This window comes from Leopardus geoffroyi, chromosome C2 (genome assembly GCF_018350155.1).
Source record: "Leopardus geoffroyi isolate Oge1 chromosome C2, O.geoffroyi_Oge1_pat1.0, whole genome shotgun sequence".
NCBI classification, from domain to species: Eukaryota; Metazoa; Chordata; class Mammalia; order Carnivora; family Felidae; genus Leopardus; species Leopardus geoffroyi.
Genome location: NC_059333.1, coordinates 110009579 through 110022121, shown reverse-complemented (window position 1 = coordinate 110022121; position 12543 = coordinate 110009579). Strand labels below are relative to the sequence as shown.

Below are 12543 nucleotides of genomic sequence, written 5' to 3'. Positions count from 1 at the left end.
ACCTAGGGCCAAAGCACCTATTAAGAGGCTAAAATTATCAGCTATATATCTTTTCCATAATATTTAATTATTTACTCATTAATCAATAAGCATTTATTGGAAGCATGCCTTTCATATGGTAAATAGTTATTTGGAATACAAAAGAAATATAAACATCTCTCCCCCAGAGATTTATGATCATCCTGGATATAGAACAGTAATCTTTCAGATTAGCGGTATACTAAATGAATTATATCTTCATGTATCTACAATTATGTTTGATTTGAGAAGCGTTTCTGGAAAGGCAGAGTCAGGTACTACAGGTAGACGCAATTAATGAAAGTTCATTTAATTTGATAGTTCAGATTCAACAAGTGTTTATCCCACCATCTTAATAACTTCCAAGTAATTTTAGTGTAGAAGTGATGTATAAATCACTCAGACCAACCCATCTATCTATTGCAATAATGCCCTCAGTCTTACTTGATTTGACTTTCTGATGCTCTATCCATTATTGCTCACATATGTCCTCTCTCTCCGTTCCATCTCCACAAAATCCTCTCTATTCTTTTCTTTAGGATAAATCAAAATAATTTCTTAGTCTGAAGATTAGCTGAGCTATATGAAGAATGTAATAGATGAAATGTGTTGCAAGCTGGACGGGACAATAGAAATGTCAAGAAAAACATTTTTTTTTTAATTGTGGATAAAGTTCAGAGTTAACCTACTGGCCAAAGGTAATGATTATTATGCTATTAGTAATCAGTTATATCACCTTAATTTCTAAGAGACAGAAAATATCTCTTCCTTAGACTATGTTTAATATTATTGTTATAAGACTGAAGCTGACTTGGGGTGCCTGGATGGCTCAGTTGGTTAAGCCTCCAACTTTGGCTCAGGTAATGATCTCACGGTTCGTGAGTTCAAGCCCTGCATCGGGCTCTGTGCTGACAGCTCGGAGCATGGAACCTGTTTCGGATTCTGTGTCTCCCTCTCTCTCTCTGCCCCTTCCCTACTCTGTTTCTCTCTCTCAAAAATAAATAAACATTAAAAGAAAAACAACAAATCTTCTGGGTGTCGTTAAAATGCAGATTCTGATTCAGTAGATCTCTTGTGAGGTCTGAGATTCAGTACTTTTAGGATACTCCCAAGTGCCTCGCACTTTGACTAGCAAGGTTATTACAGTATTTACTGCATGTTGTTTGCACAAGTTTTATCCAATAGACTATTGTACCTGGAGTGCTGTCGATGCTCACAAATGCTTATTGAATGAATGAATGTCTAGAGTTCAACCTGACAAAAAGTTCACCATCCAGGCAGGACTCTCAGTTTTTCTCAACCTTCAAGGCTTCTAAAACTCCTGAGAAATTTCCTCTTGTGAGAAAAGATCATGACCCTGATCCAGTACCATGGTGCTTCTTCACTAACCAATCTACCGCAGGAGACTTGCTTTCAGACAGTAGAGTACAATTCCAGCATTTAACCTGAGAGGTTAATACCTGTGGAACTTTTTTAAAGGACAGAACTTCTGAGATTGGTATTTGAAGTTAGACTTTTTATTCATTTTCTATGCTGTGTAAAAGTTGCCACAAACTCAGTGACTTAGAACAACATCCATTTGTTAGTTTCACAGTTCTTAAGTCCAGGCATGATGTGGCTAGGCTTTCTGCTCATGGCTTAAAAATTGAAATCAAGATCAGTTGGACTGATTTGCCCTCCGGAAGTTCTGAGGAAGAATCCGCTTCTAAGTTCATTCAGGTTGTTTGCAGAATTTCATTCTTAGTGATTGTAGGACTGGGGGCAATGTATCCCTGTGGACTGTCAGCTGGGGACCACTCTCAACTCCTGGAGATCACCTGCACTCCTTGCTACATGGCCCCCTCCATTTTCAAGCCAGTGATGGTGCATAGACTCCTTCCTGTGCTTCAGATCTCTGGCCTCCTCCATTTCTGACCTCTTGATTCAAATTTTAGGATCTAGTGTGATTAGATGAGACCCATCCAGACAATCTGACATGAGCTGATTTGGGACTTTACATCTGCAAAATCACTTCCAACAACACCTAGATTAGTGTTGCCTGATAACCAGGAGGAGCACGTATACCAGGGGATGAGAATTTGGGGGCCATCTGAGAAATCTGCTTACCATAGCTTCCAAATTAAAGACTGGGGAAATATGTTTACCTCTCTTCCTTAGATCCCATGGAAATAAAAATAAAGGTGTACCACTGACATTGAATTGATAGCAACACTGACAATTGAAAGGGGTGAAATTATTGCACTGATTATTTTGACAAGGTTCCGGAGATCACATTGAAAGGCTGAAGACTGAATTGAGAAAACAGGCTACTCTCAGAGCACACAGGATTCCTGCAGCTGAGGGGAAAGCCCATCATCTCTAAGTCAACATGTTTAAATAAATTTTTTTAATTTTATTAATTTATTTTGAGAGAGAGAGAGAGCAAGAGAGAGAGAGAGAGAGAGCCCTGCCAGAGGGTCAGAGAGAGAGGGAAAGAGAGAATCCCAAGCAGGCTTCAGTGTCAGCGCAGAGCCCAATGCAGGGCTCAAGCTCACCAACCATGAAATTGTGACCTGAGCCAAAACCAGGAGTCAGAAATTTAACCAACTGAGCCACCCAGGTGCCCCTCTAAGTCAACATTTTTAGAGAGAGATTGGCTAGGGGGTATGTACTGTGTGTGGAACAGCCAGGCTGAGGGGTCCTTCCTCATATGCATACCCATACCATGATACAGTTTTACTGATATGAAGAATACATGTTAGTATATATTTTGGTTTAACCAAGAGAATAATGCAAAGAGAAAAGATCAAAAATGTATATCTTTGGGCAAGGAGAATGGAGGTGTGGTATTAACAGGAAATCACATTTCATTTAAATCCTTTAAAAACAATTTTTGTGCATATATGCCAGTTTTATTACAAAAATGAATGTGTTACTTTTTCTGTCATTATGTTCTGATTTGTAAGATTCTTTACATAGTTTGGATACTAATCCTTCAATTTTTTGTGTTATATATTTTTTACTGTGTGGGATCTTGTTTTCCAAATTATGATGACTTTTCACATGGATAAGGGCTTAATTTTAGTGTAGTCTATTAACTAGTGTAATAATTGCTTTTATGGTTAGTGCTTTTGAGTAAAATTAAAATATCAGGATTTGTTCACTCCCAAACAATAGGAAACTCAAATTGCCATAAACAAAAAAAGGAACGCATTGTCTCATATAATTGTAGAGTATTTCAATAATGATATCTTCTGGTAGAGTCTGAATCAGGGACAAATGACCATCAGGATTCATCTCTCTATTCTGACTCATAAGGACTAGTTGTGCCATTCTCCATTCCCATGTTCTAGGTGGTAGGCATTGGCAGCTTTAGACTCATCCTGATCATCACAAAATAACTGTGGCACCCGACTTCACACTCATACTATCAAATCTGCAAGAAATAGATAAAGTGTCTCTTTCTCAGAAGCCCAAATGTTAGTTCTGTGTTTTATCAGTTCTCATTTCCATTAATGCCCATCTTGAACCAATAACTATGGCCAAGAAGATGGTGCGAGCTGACCAGTTTTAGACTCATCTGGGGCAACTTCTGTTTCTGAAAATGGAGTCAACCACTAAAAAGCACTTGTACTGAGAGTAGGAAAATGAGGGTAAGGTTACCAAAAAAACAATACCCCTTTGGGGTCAGGTGGTCAAAAAACCCAGTAAATGTCCAGGTAATAATCACTTTTAATTTCACATGCGACGCTGAAACGTGATTACTACTGCATTTAAGAGTAGAGATTTGATGGGTAAGGGGCTTAAGGAATCTACTCCTGAAATCATTGTTGCACCATGTGCTAACTAACTTGAATATAAATTATATAAAATAAATAAATTATAGGGAGTAAAGGAAAAAAAAAGATTTGGTGTCCAATACTGGCCTTTCCATTCCTTGTGATAATAATTTACTCTAAGTTATAATTGCTTCATATTTACCATGGAAATAACACTTTTAAGGTGATTATGAATCAAATAGAAATTATATGTCAAGTGCTCACCATATGCTTGGTAAGTATAGTAGCATAATTGTTATTAACACTTGAGTGTTAATTGAAAGCTATGTGCTGCCTTTCTTCAGGGTATTTACATGTGAACCTTCCTCTCTGATTATGGTACTAAAAGCATAGTCCTCTGTTAATTAGACATCAGACATCTCCCATCAGGAGGAGATGAAGCTGGTGTGTAGGGCTCATGTCTGCCCAAGTGAGATCCAACCCCATGTGACCTGCTTCTAGGCTGACGAAGAGAAGCAGCATAGGTGTTCCTTCTTAACAGACTTACTATTCTGTTTTCAATCTATTAACTTCAAATTCTTCCCTTTTTTCTGAAAGAAAAGTGAATTTAGGCAATTTCATTAATTTTCAGTGATTCATCAATAAAATGGGCAATAATATCATCTAACAGAGTAAAAATTATGTTAGATGTTAGCACTTAGCTAAAATAGGGACTCAACAAACATGAATCTCTCCCTGCCCCTTCCCCTACACCAGCTGTGGGGCCTTTCTAGCCCTTCACATTTCTTTCATCTTCTTCCTATATCAACATTCACCAGCAAAAGCACACGCCCTTTCAAGGAAACAACCATTCGTAGGATTTCTCTAGGAAAATATATTCCCAAGAAAAGCCATCAGCCAAAGAATAGTTAAGGGAGGGGGCATAGCATTTCCCATTTACTGTAAGAACATTGCAAGATGGCAGGGAGGCACATTTTAAATTTATTCTCTTTGGGCTTATTTGTGGCCAATTTTGAACTCTTGCTTATTTTTAGGGAAGCCCCACTTACAACACCCAGACTGGGAAAGATTTTCAGGGCAATTAAGAAACAGATGTATTTTAACATAAGTGTTTGAAGCTTTTAAAATAGCCCATTATTTGCTTATCTTTAAGAAAGTCCATCACAAAACAAAATCCTACTCTAAGTGTTCCATGAGAATATATCCTACTATTATCACTAGTGGCCAGTAGGAGAAGTTGGTATTTATCATAATCCACACACTAGAATATTTTATTTTTAAACCTTAAATATTTTTTATGTTTTTTTATTTATTTTTCAGAGAGAGACAGAGCATGAGTGGTGGGAGGGCAGAGAGAAAGGGAGACACAGAATCTGAAGCAGGCTCTAGGCTGTGAGCTGTCAGCACAGAGTCCAATGCGGGGCTTGTACCTATGAACTGCGAGATCATAACATGAGCCAAAGTCAGATGCTTAACCAACTGAGCCACCCAGGTGCCCCTAGAATATTTTATTTAAAAAAATCAGTTTCAAAGTACATTTTTACTAGTGCCATGGATGTGCCCAACACTATACTAAGAGTGTAAGGATAACCAAAGAAATGATCGCATATAAAAACATAAATCATTACAGGCATGGAAGAAAATTAGTTAATCATATGTCAAAAAAATGAAAAATACTAACAATCCAGTGAAGACTGGCTGAACTATTCAAAATAACAATAAGTCCTTTTTTTCTCCTTGCTCCATATATTCCTGAGAGGGGCTTGAAATTCATGTAGCATAGGATTTCAAAATCAAATTCTTACATGTTGGACCTATTGTATTTAAAAATGTAGGCAATCTCTATTCACCCAGAATAACTCGAGCCAATGATTCATATAATTGAAGTTACCAAAAAAAATCCATCAAATTTAAAACATTTGAATAATTCAGATGAAAGTAAATTATTCACTTTAAATTACATGATTAATTAATCTAATTAATTATAAAATCTTGAGTTAGTTGTTTCTTATTTCACATGCCACCTTGTTATTGAAGGCATCAGTGCCCAGAAGGCTGGGGATGGTTCTCAGCCAGAAGGAAGGAAAGAGATGCTGGTGGGAAGGAGCCCAAGACATTCCTCCTCTGAGCAGGAGGCCAAACCAGAAGAATATTTCAGAAAATTGATATAATAGAGCCTTGAACCACTCCAGGTGCAGTCCTGTACAGCTGTGGAAAGCTTTGTACACTTTCTAACAACTTCTCCAGGAAAAGGTACAACTGCTTCTACTTTGGTAACATTTGTCTCTCTGTTAAGGAGACTCAGTGGCCATTTGATGACACATGATTCACTGGTGAACTTTACAGAAATAGTCTAAAAGGGAAAAGTTAGCCTTTCAGTCAATCAGCAACCAATGAATTAGTTGGAGTGAGATGGTTCAGAAATTTAGTCACTGCTGGGTTCAACCTGGTTTCTAGTGATGGATGGGAGTGGAGATCCAGGCAGTGAGGAAACAGGAAAATGTAAGATGAGAAAGATGTAACTATATAGGTCAGTGGGGGCAGGACAACTGTAGCATCTTGTTTCCTTGATTAACTACTATTTAAATTCATAATTTAACCCCCAGGAGGGGGTCCCAGTAGAAGGTCCTTGCCCACTGAAACAGGACCCTTTCTGAACGATGAAAGGAGATTCTTCCAATAGGAATGTGATGGTATATTTTGGAGACGATCAAAGAAGGAGATAGACTATACTATGAAAATAATAAATGTCAATGTTGTTTAGCACCCATTACCTCACAATTTATGAGTCAATGTTTGTGCAGACTTCTGAGTTCATAAGGTAAGAGTAAATAGAAATAATTACCATTAAATACCAAGTTTTTCAGTCCTCACCCTAAAGGCTGTATTTACAGAAACAGTCTTAAACACCTCTCTGAAGAGCCATTAGCCAAACTGATGAAAGAGGAAGATCCTTTCTGAGAGCACTATAGTTCAGCAATCACAGCAACATCTTGGTGTTGGAAAGAACATAGAGCAGCACTGGATTAAGACATACTGAAACACAAGTTCATAGTTCCTTCTTTCCCATCAAAGATACGAAGAATTGATCTCTTTAAAGCCACAGCTTCTGGGGCGCCTGGGTGGCGCAGGCGGTTAAGCGTCCGACTTCAGCCAGGTCACAATCTCGCGGTCCGTGAGTTCGAGCCCCGTGTCAGGCTCTGGGCTGATGGCTCAGAGCCTGGAGCCTGTTTCTGATTCTGTGTCTCCCTCTCTCTCTGCCCCTCCCCCGTTCATGCTCTGTCTCTCTCTGTCCCAAAAATAAATAAACGTTGAGAAAAAAAAATAAATAAAAAAAAAAATTTTAAAGCCACAGCTTCTTTGTTGATAAAAATGGGGATAATAATAGCAGTTTTTCAAAGTTGGTATGAAGACTAAGAAGAACATGTGTAAAATTCCCATCAAAATGCTAGCATTGGGGCGCCTGGGTGGCTCAGTCGGTTAAGAGTCCGACTTCAGCTCAGGTCATGATCTCACAGTTCGTGGGTTCGAGCCCCGCGTCAGGCTCTGTGCTGTCAGCTCAGAGCCTAGAGACTGTTTCAGATTCTGTGTCTCCCTCTCTCTCTGCCCCTTCCCTGTTACACTCTGTCTCTGTCTCAAAAATAAATAAACATTAAAAAAATTTTTAAAAATGCTAGCATATATTAAAGTTAAAGTGAATCATAGCTATTACAATGGTGGTCAGAGCTAACCGATAAAAAGCCTTATATGCTAACTACTTTGCATACTTTCTTCTACCTTTTCTTTTAAATCCATTGACTCTATGCTAGTATTTAACTTTTTGCTTCATACTTATTTTCACCTCTCTGACCATCTGAAGATTAATTGTTCCCCACTGTCTGCTTGACTTTTTCATCCCAGCTTTACTCCTCAGTGTTCTATACTATATCTCCCCTTGACTCCATGATCTGCATCTAATGGGCAAGTTCCATCCAGTCCCTACATCTACTTTAGAAGTGGGTAGTCAGGGAATATCTGTGAAGACTTTATGGATGAACTAGGATATGAGTTACACCTTGAGAACCGGCAAAATTGAAACTGAAGAGGACTGTATGTTTTCTTTTCAATATTCCATATAGACCACCAAGTTATGTTTCATTTGCCATTATAATTGCATCTTTTCTTACTTCAGCATTTTGGTATAGCATTTCAGTATTCCAAGAATGGATGACATCATTGTCAGGGACAAAAGAGTTGGCTTAACTTTTATCGATAACAAGCTGGGTTGATTATATCCTGATGATACGATAGTACCTTAATTCAGAGATTCCTGTGCTGGTGGGATCATGAGTCCAGTTGTCTTCAAATTGTGATTTGTGAAGGCCTGGAGTACTAAAAAGATATTACAGGGCTCTTCCTGGGGAATCTAGAAGGGGAGAGCAAATCAAGATGCAGGCTGCTTGGCTCCAACCCAAGCGTTCCACTTTTATTGCTCCATATCGGATTCTAGATAACATTTTATTTAGAAAATAAAAAATAATTACACAACTTGAAAAAGAAAAACTTTGGAGACTCTCTATTTCATATATGAGAAAGCACAATCTAGTCTGTTAGCATGCCAATATTATACTCTTTATTTTTAAACCATTTATGCATTTGGCTCAGCGAATACTTATTGAATATCTACTCAGTGTGTGGTGTGCTGCTCAGGTCTGAGAACAATGCAAAAAACAAAACAAAACAAAACAAAACAAATAGTCCTGCCCTTGAAGAAGAAATAGCCCAGCGTAGCAGTGATTGCTGGCTGTCTACTCAAAATCCCTCCTTCCCTTCTTCCTTACCATGTAAAGGCAAGCATCAATGTGCCCAATGAAAAAGTAACACTTCCCAGTCACCCCTGTAGCTAGGGGTAGACAATAAAAAGTAAGGTAAGGTATTGGGTGAGACTTCCAGGAAAGCGCTATAGAAGGAAACTAAACAGAGTAAATCCATCTTTTATCCATTGCTTTCTCTTCTTTCCTACTGTCTGATAGGGAGACATAATTGCTGGAGTTCTCCTGGACATGCGGCAACCTAGGGATGGAAACCGTGTGCTGTGGAAGTTTAGAAAAATAGAAGGGTCCTAGAAACATGATGACTTTGAAGTTGACACACCAGCACAGGACTGCCCATTTATTGATTTCCTTTGTATAAATAAAAATAAGCCTCCAACTTGTTTAAGTCACTGTTATTATTTTTTAATATTAAACAAAACCTAAGCCTAATGGACAAGAAGACAAGTAAAGAGGCAAATTCAGAAGGATGATAAATTATGATAGGGATAGAATTTTTTAGAGAACCATGAAGTTTAAATGTAACCCAAGCACTGGGGTTTGGGAAAGGTTTCTTAGAGAAGTGATATCTAAACAGAATCCTGTAAACTGAGTTGAAGTCAGCCAAACAAAGAGTATGGGAAACAGGGATATGGAGCAGTGAGTACAAAAACCTGGGGGGATGGGGAGTAGGGAGAGGATCCAATGCCTTCTGGGAATTTAAAGTATTTCAGTAAAGATAGTAGGAAGAGGGCATGGGTGGGGGAGTGGTAAGGCATGAGAAGGGGTCATAAAGTGTCTTGCCTGACTAAAAAGGGAGGCCACTAAAGGATTTTAAGCAGGGAGTAATATGATAATATTTGGATTTTAGGCATATCATTCTAAATTGAAGTGATGGAAAACCAATTAGGAGGTTGTTTTAATAATACTGTCAAATTAGAGCCAAAAAAAAAAGGTTAAGAAAAGGGAAATTTAAAGAATGTGGTTATTGATCAAATTGGATGAAGCAGTTGAATCCATAAGAAAGAAAGAAGAATCAAGGTTACTGTCTGGGTTCCTAGGTTGGTAATTTCATTCACTGATATAAGGAATCCAGGAAGAGGAGCAGGCTTGCTCTCTTCAAAGGTCACCAAAAGATGACCTAGATCTACACATGAACACTTGTACATGCCAGTCATAAAATGTAAGCTTTCTGAGTCTGCTAGCTCATTCTTTGCATGATTTAGCTGTCTTATTTCCTTTTGTTTCATCTTGTGCTATCTACCCACTGACCTCCTTCGTATGAAATATAGCATAATGGATGATTTTCTAGGTCTAACTATGTTTCATCCTTTAACATGAAACACCAGTACAAATTTGTCTAATGTGAAAGACATAGGATACAACTGAGGAAACCAAGTTTCAATAATGTTCTGCTCTTTCCTGTCACTAACCTTTTTTTTCTTCTTCTAGTTGGATATCAAAAACCCAAAGGGGCACCTGGGTGGCTCAGTTGGTTAAGCGTCCAACTCTTGATTTCAGCCTAGGTTATGATCTCACACATTTGTGAGTTCGACCCCACATCAGGGTCCATGCTGCAGTGTGGAGCCCACTTGGGATTCTGTCTCTCTCTCTCTCTCTCTGCCCCTCCCTACTCTCTCGCTCTCTGTTTCTCTTTCTCTCAGAATAAACTAAAAAAAACAAAAAAAACAAAAAAAAAAAAAAACAAAAAACCTGAATAAGACTTTGTATAGCAGGAACACATTAGCCTAATTGTCCAAATCTCATATCAGATTTATTGTGCTACACTATTTACACACTTTCTCTGCAAAATATACATTCTTTCATATCCAAGAGTGGATGTTAGGGAAACTTAGTTTAACCCTAGTCATTGTAGCGAAATCAGATTCAAGAAGGAGTTTCTAATGGAGTCTGTATTGCCAGGGTAAAACAATACAAGATGACTTTGGGTGAATGCAGAATGAATAATGACAATCACTAACAGTAGTTATATCCAAACAACCAATATATCTACAGTTCTAGAGCCTAAGGAAAGCAGGTAATCAAGCAGTAAGTAAAGAAGAATCTTAATATAGTGTTGCTTTATTAATTTCTTCAACAGTTGTGTGTTAAGCACTTACCATGTTCTCATGAAGCTGATAATCTAACAATTGAGACAGACCAACACATGAGTAAATATGTAATTACAAATTAGAACAAGTGCTCTGAAAGAAATGTCAAATATAATTAAAGAGTACAACTGAGGAGTCTGATTGAAGATTGAGGAGGGACAGTCAAGGTTCAGCCATAGATAACAGAATCTGTGTTAGGTAGCCTTAAATGCAAAAGTATTCATTGCAGAGTATTAAATGGCTTTCAGAATGAGTGGTTCAGCTATAGTCCCTAGAATGAGCTGCCATAAATGGTCCCCAAAGCCATACCACAGATGGACCATGAAAGGAGCTACTACTTCTGCCAGAATCAGAGAGCTGATAATTCTTACTGCTGACCCCAGAACCACATCCCCTACGCTAAGCTCTGCTTCATAAAAATGGTCGCCTCAAACCCTGCTTTTCTCTCCAGTTAACTCAGTTCTGGATTGAAGCCTTGCATGAGAGCTTCTGTTTGGTAAACATAAATCGCATTCAGAACTCAGACAGCAAAGCAATATGAGTAATGCAGTCAGGATGCTATACCAGAAGAGATTGGAAGAGGTGATGAGCAAGAGAACCACAAAATCTGCCGCAAGTGAGGCTTGAGGGAAAAGTGTTGGCCAGGTGAAGAGTGGGAAGGAAAGAATCACCGAGGGAGATCAGCTTGCATGTGGGCACTGAGGTAGGAAGTAGTTGGCCCATCTAGACCTTTAAAGAAGACCAGTGAGTCTGGAGGTCAGTGAATGAGGGGCTCAGTGTTGGGAGGAAGTCATGGAAGCTGGCCCAGGCGAGGTCATGCAGGACATCATACAACATGTTAATTTAAATTTTTAAATTTTAACAACTTTAAATTCTCTTCTAAGTAGCATTGGAAGTCATTTAAGGGTGTTAAGGTAAGGATTACTATGATCATATAAATATTTTTAAAGATAACCCTGGCTGCTGTGTGTAGAATGGGTTTTAGAGGGTCCAGATAGAAGATGGGGAGGCCTGTTGGGAGGCGTCTGCTGTGAGTGGGGATGGGAGATGGAAAGAAGTGAAATGATCCAAAGCATCACCTGGAGGGAGAGAATCACAGGGCTTGGAGGAAATAAGGGAGGGAGGAGGCAGTGTACTAGGACTTACTATGAATAAGAACTAATTACAGTTGATCCCTGAACACCACCGGTTTGAACTGCACAGGTCCACTTACACACAGTTTTTGTTTCTTGGGTTTTTTTTTTCCCCAGTAAGTACAGCATGGTTATGTAAATGTACTTTCTCCCTCTTATGATTTTCATAGTAACATTTTCTTTTCTAACTTACTTTATTGTGAGAATATAGTATATAATACATGTAGCATACAAAATATGTGTTAATGAACTGTTTATGATATCAGTAAGGCTTCTAGTCAACAGTAGACTATTAGCGTTATGTTTTGGGAAAGTCAAAAGTTACCCATGGATTTTCCACTGTGCAGGGGGAGGGGGAGGTCAACCCTCCTAACCCCACCCCAGCATTTAAAGGTTAACTGTACTGCTATATAATACAGACGCATTCTCCTCCCTGCAAAACGGTCATTCTTACAGCAGTATTGTTAGAGAAACATGAAAGTAAAACACAACTCCTTCATTACGAGGTTAACTTCCCAGTGTGTGCAGTTTATCAGGTGGTATTGACTCTGTGTGGTCTTGTTTCTTTAGTTCACCCATTGTTATTCTTTTTTGATGTGCTGTCTTTACTATAAACAAAAATTAATTACTGTGTTCTACCTACTACCTTTTACACTCAGAAGAACAACTCTAGGCCTCCAGTTTTAACATGTTACATAGGTTCAAAATGGAAGGAAACAACTATCGAAAGAAA

At 38.5% G+C, this 12543-nt stretch overlaps 1 long non-coding RNA gene across 4 annotated transcripts in view; it reads left to right on the top strand.

Annotated features, from left to right (window-relative positions):
• Positions 1-12543, top strand: part of LOC123611366 — a 416378-nt gene that overhangs the window by 379816 nt on the left and 24019 nt on the right. For all 4 annotated transcript variants that reach the window (XR_006718621.1, XR_006718620.1, XR_006718619.1 and 1 more), the window contains 3 exons: positions 558-716; positions 5814-6029; positions 9628-9749. This is a non-coding gene — a long non-coding RNA (uncharacterized LOC123611366). The remainder of the gene's footprint in view (positions 1-557; positions 717-5813; positions 6030-9627; positions 9750-12543) is intronic.